This window comes from Marmota flaviventris, chromosome 8, assembly GCF_047511675.1.
Source record: "Marmota flaviventris isolate mMarFla1 chromosome 8, mMarFla1.hap1, whole genome shotgun sequence".
NCBI classification, from domain to species: domain Eukaryota; kingdom Metazoa; phylum Chordata; class Mammalia; order Rodentia; family Sciuridae; genus Marmota; species Marmota flaviventris.
The window spans coordinates 47839590-47845589 of record NC_092505.1 but is presented as its reverse complement, the minus strand read 5'-3'; the positions used below and the strand labels follow the sequence as shown (position 1 = coordinate 47845589).

The 6000-nt window shown below is 39.5% G+C and overlaps 1 pseudogene; it reads right to left on the bottom strand.

The window, feature by feature from the left end:
* Window positions 1-361: 361 nt before the first annotated feature.
* Window positions 362-5358, bottom strand: LOC114093234 (large ribosomal subunit protein uL30-like 1 pseudogene; annotated as a pseudogene).
* Window positions 5359-6000: the final 642 nt, after the last annotated feature.

Genomic DNA, 6000 nt, shown 5'->3' with positions numbered 1-6000 from the left:
CCTCTAGATTCAAGTATGCTCCTGGACTTGGTCTACTACTGCCAGAGACTCAGGGAGCCTTGTATACATGCTTGGATTATTCATTCACCAATATTAAACCTCAGGACAGGAGATGTGACAAAGCAGGACTTCTTTCTCCATGGCATGTGTTGATTTCAGAGGCAGAGGTGGTCAATGTGGAAAACTATGGAATTTTCCTTAGAACAGGGCTGTGATGAGAGATGCCTGCCATGATCATAACCTCTGTCCCTTTCCCAATCCCTCCTTTCCAGTTTCTTTAGGCCGAAAATAATCTTCTCTGAATATAGGTACTTGATAACAATTCAACCAAACAAAAACACATGCTTCCAATGCACTGCTTTCAGATATTCTGGGTATAGTTCAGCCGGCAGATGAGTTGATTGATGCCTTTACCCTGAGAGCCAGGTAAGGAAGCCCACTCTATTTTTGGTAGCATGATGGACTACAGAGAGGCGGAAAGGGAACAAGAATCTAGAGACTTGGATATACTTCTCGAGGAAGGCAAATTCATAAATGAGGTCTTCTTGATGAATGACATCAAACTTTCTCAGGTTCTCCTTAATCACTGTATTGTCTTTCAGGGGGATGGTTTAATTCTTGAACTTTGTTTGTCCACATTTCAAGATGAGTTCCTTGACAGACTTCAGATTTGGAAACCCCAGGTCACATAGGAACCTGCTATCCGTAGAGTATTTAGACTTTGGAGGGGGGTGACTTTTAACAAAGACACCACTAAATATTTTCTTCAGAAAAAAAAAATATCCTCATATTTCAATGATCTAAAATCATTGAAACATATATGGAAAATATGCATTTGGATAGAATTGATATAAGTTTGCCTTTATTATTTATTGTACTACCAACAAAAAATATTCCTACAGGAGTATTTTGGCAAGAAGGTCCATTATTATGGATACATTTATCTTATTCTCCTAACACTATTCTTACTAGGTATCCTGAGGCTGTAGGACAATTAATACTCAAAGGAATAAAAGCAGCAAAGGGAGTGTTTGGAATCTCTCCCAATAAAATTATTACTCCATATACTATGAATCAAATTGATGAGTTAGCTAATGAGTTAAATACTTGGGCAATAATCATGTGCAAATCTAATGTTTCATTTGATAACCACTTACCATCTAATCCTTTATTGTCTTTTTGGTCATTGCATCCTGTAATTTTTCCAAAAATGACAAGAAAAACACCCATCATGAATGCTCCAAATATATTCACTGATGGGTCAAATAATGGTACAGCAGCAGTAGTTACCCCTGATCAAACTTTTACATTTTTAGTACCCAAACAATCAGCTCAAAAGGTAGAGCTTAATGCAGTTTTACAAGCTTTTGTGATGTTTAAAGATTCTGTATTTAATTTATTTTCCGATAGTCAGTATATAGTTAACGCTATAGTATCCCTTGAAGATGCTGGTAGGATTTCCCCTTCCTCTACTGTTTTCTCTTTGCTTTCCACTATACAAAGTCTAATCTGGGACAGAAAAGATCCATTCTTTATAGGACATATCAGGGCACATACAGGATTTCCTGGAGCCCTTAGTTTGGGCAATGATTTAGCAGATAAAACTACACATGACATACATATTTTCTCTACACTAGAAGAAGCTATAAATTTTCATAAAAAGTTCCATGTCAATGCTAATACTTTACAAAAGCATTTTAAAATAACTAAGGAACAAGCTAGACAAATAATAAAACAATGTCAAAATTGTGTGACCTTTTTACCACAAGTTAATCTTGGAGTCAATCCTAGAGGATTGATACCTAACCATATTTGGCAGATGGACGTCACACACTTGCCAGAATTTGGAAAATTAAAATATTTTCATGTTACAGTTGATACTTCTTCTGGATTTTTGATGGGCTCCCTTCATGCCGGAGAAAAAACTAAAGATGTTATAGCTCATTGCTTACAAAATTTTGCCACTGTGGGTGTTCCAAAACAGTTAAAAACAAATAATGCCCCTGGTTATTCTTCTACCTCTTTTAAACAATTTTGCTCAACATTTGGCATTACTCATATAACAGGAATCCCATACAATCCACAGGGACAAGGCATAGTTGAAAGAGCTCATCAAACTATTAAAATGTACTTATTAAAGCAAAAAGAAGGAATTGGGAAGGGGTATATATTCCCCAAAGATAAACTTAAAATAACCCTTTTTACTCTAAACTTTTTAAATTTGGATTCATCAGGACTTAGTGCTGCGGAAAGGCTTATGTGTCCAAAAAATGTGCATAAGCCCAAGGTACTTTGGAAGGATATTCTAACAGGACAATGGAAAGGTCCTGACCCAGTAATTGTCTGGAGTCAGGGGTCTGTTTATGTGTTTCCACAGGGAGAACAGCAGCCAATTTGGATTCCAGAAAGATTAACTAAGCGATTTCTACAGACCAAAAAGAAGATGATTTGGCTCAAATCCATAACAACTGATATCCAAAACTCCAGTTTGGCTATTCTTACATCTGCAACAGAACCAGGATGCTTTTTTCAATATCTATTTTATTATTGCCCTTTGCCATATCATGAAGTTCTATTTTGTTTTTTGAGCTCATACAGACCTAGGTTAATGTTTTGCTGATCAGTTCTATTTTTTGACTATAGAGTTTTTAAACATTGCAATGGAGATTTCACCTGTAAAAAGTTATAAGGCCTTTACTATAATGTTATGTGTTGCATGTATTATATTATGTGTGCACACTTGTGTTTTGTGTTATATGTTTGAATGTATGTATGTCCATATATCATATATGATGAGCGCTCATGATAAAATGGATCCAAATTTTTTTTTTCACGTGATTTATATGGTTTAATTTAAATTGGGTAAACAACTGTTGAGGATTGTTTTAATATGTAAACAAAAAAGAAGGTTAACAGATCTGTTTGTTTACTTTCACCTTTCCTTTTCATTATATTTAATAATTCTCTTAAAGATAATGTAAATTGTTAAGAAAATTGTTTTCTTTTAGTGCCTTCTATAATGTTACATAATTTTTTCTTTAGCCATTATTGCCAGAATTCCTATCTTCATCCCAGTGCTGGTGAAGTCAAAGATAAAACCAATCTACAGCTTCTACAATAGCCATCACTGAACTGCTTGCAGAACTTGCCTGGACACATTGTGAACTCACCTGTATGCATTGTGAACTATCTGTTGGTGCAGCGACTTGTGGTAGTGTTGGGGTATTTTTGCTGATGATGTCATCGGTGGTACAATTTTTCCAAAAGGAGCTGTCAATTGGCTTGGTGTATCTTCCTCCCTTCTGCTTGTCATGATTGTCCAGCTAAAATTTGGGGGCCAACAGAGGTGAGGCAAAGAACCTCACCCCCCCGCTGGTACAAAGACCTCTCCACAGGTGTGGCTGTATATTGGACCGGTAGTCAATGACGGGTAAGATCCAATTGCAATGGTACCAACCTAACAGGTAAGGACCATATGTACTATTGGACAACCTAAGGCAGGCACGGTCCCTAAGCCACATGCTTTTTGTTTAAACAGAGAGGGGGAGATGTTGAGAGCCACAGCCGAAGGGGCCCCAGCAAACTTCCAGCTGATGGCTGATGATTGGCTCACAGCGGCCCCAGCAACATCTAGCTGATTGGCTCCTCTGCGGTGATGCTCATTGGGCTGTTTCCCTGCCCTTTCAGACCACGGAGCTGCTCATTGGGGGACTTTTTGGCTCCGCCCACGTGACCCAGCCAATCGGCCTCAAGAGCAGGAGGATTGTGGGAGATGGAGAGAAGCTTGTGTGGGAGAGAGAGGCTTGTGGAAAGCCGGTGGTGGCAGTTGAGGCTCTGAGGGTTTTTCCTGAGAGGCTGTTTTGTTTGGCGTGTGTGGTTCTAAAAATAAAGTTAGTTTCTTTTGACAAGTGGCTCCTGATTGTGCCCAGCCAGCCTGCGGCACAAGTCTTGCATTGATTCTCTGCACCAATAAACTCACCCCATCAATCCTTTGGATGTGTACAAAAAAAAATAAATAAATAATGTTTACCAGGCATTTCCAAAGCAGTTTCACTTCTAGTCATTTGAGGCACATGTGGTCATGTTTCTGCCACCAAGAATTATGTAGGAATGATTCCAGTTGCTGAAATCTGAACTATTTTCTTTTTCTTTCCTTCTTTACCAAAAGCGCCTGATTTGCTTGGGTAGCTTTGAGGGCCTGATAAGCCTTCCTCTTTTTCAGGAGATTTTCTGGAACCAAAGAGATATTTTTTTCATTGCTCTTCTGCCACCAACTTTCCAATGCTGCGATTACTGCTTGTGTGCTTGTGTGGGAAGAGAGATCCCGCTCTGTGTTTAATCGATCATAGAAACATCTGTTCTAACTCACACTGGAGGGCCCAGGCCTCCAAAGCCCACTTTAGCAGCCAGTCTTGCTAACCCTGATTACTGCCAAAAATTGCAGGAAGCTTTCTAGATCCACAGTATTACCCACTTCTTTCCCAAAAGTGCCTGCTTTGCCTGGGTAACTTTGAGGGCCTGATAAACCTCTTTTTCAGGAATTTTTCTAGAACCAAAGGGATCTTTGTTAGCCTATTAACATAACTATGAGTTAATTTAGAAAGATAAGTCATGTTAAAACTCCGTTCTGCCCAGACATCTCAACCTGCTCCCCCTCTCCTTCCTTCTTTCTGTAAGAGCCCGCTCACCCAGAGGCTGACACCTGAACCCACCTGCACCCTGACCACGGGTCCTCACAAACAGGGGCCTGACAATTCCAGGAGCTGGTGGCAATGTGCCTGTTCCTCCTGCCTCCGCCCCTTTGTGGTTCTTGAAGTTTTGAAGCTTGTTCTCCACCTTTAATAGCAGGGGCTAAGCCCACCCCCAATGCATAACCCAGGCTCTGACTTAAAATTTTACTTCAGAGAAAGTCGGCTGCTGTTCTCTCTGCACAGACGCAACCTTGTCAGATTTCCTGACGATTAACTTGCTTCTGCTTAGTTTAGGTGTGCTCAAGTGATTTACTCCTGCACCATTTTCTTAACAATCTTTTCTTTTCTTTGCTTTATACAGAAAATTGAGATCAGTGATAAAAAACACTTAGGAAATGAAATTTCAATGGATTTCCAAACCAATTCAATACTTTGCTGCCTTCAAACTCCCAAAGAAAGGGATTCTCCTGAAACCTATAGTTTCTGACTCCAGTCTTCAAAATAGAGCCCTAATATTCACTTGTATCCAAAGCCTTAAAAACCCCATTGTGTATGGGTTTTCACCCTCAAGCTTTTTACAGTCTATGACATTTTCATCATCCAACAATTGTCTTGTAAAGTACATTCTCTTGTACCTGGTAGTTTGGCAATCCTGAATGTGATTCATGTTGATAGGTGAAAATTCAAGGATGTCCTGAGTAAAGGGACCAAGAATGCAAGAACTCACAGCTCTCCTAGGCTGTGAGCTTTCTACACACAGACCTAGTATCTATGGACAACCTGCCATTCAACAGTCATAGGCAATTCTCAGAAGGAAAGAAGTTTGTATCCCTAAATTGTTGACAGAAATAGATGAATTATGCCTTAGCTATCAGAGAAATCTTCAACAAAAACAAGTATTACTTGTTTACAAAATATTAGAGGCAACAAGAATAACTACATGCTTTGGTGGCTAAGCTAGGAGAGTGCAATTGTGTTGGAAATGATGTGTGTGCATTCTTGCCCAAAAGTTGCTGGGCAAGGAAAGCAGAATTAGAGGGTACCTAGAGTCCTGTGAAGAACCATTTTAAATGCTTCAGGAGAGAATCAACTTTAAATATTTGGTATTCCCAGAGAACTCAAAACTAGTATAAAAGAGTGTGAGTTCAGATAACTCACCCTCTGCCTTTTCCCCATTTCAACTTTGGTGAGAAAGCTGAAGAGCAGCCAGAGAGTAGTGGATACAATGACCACTGAGAGAAAAGGAAGGGAAGCTAACTTTGTCCAGATTTCCTGACACAAGGGACAGTGGCTTAATCTGGAAAGGGGA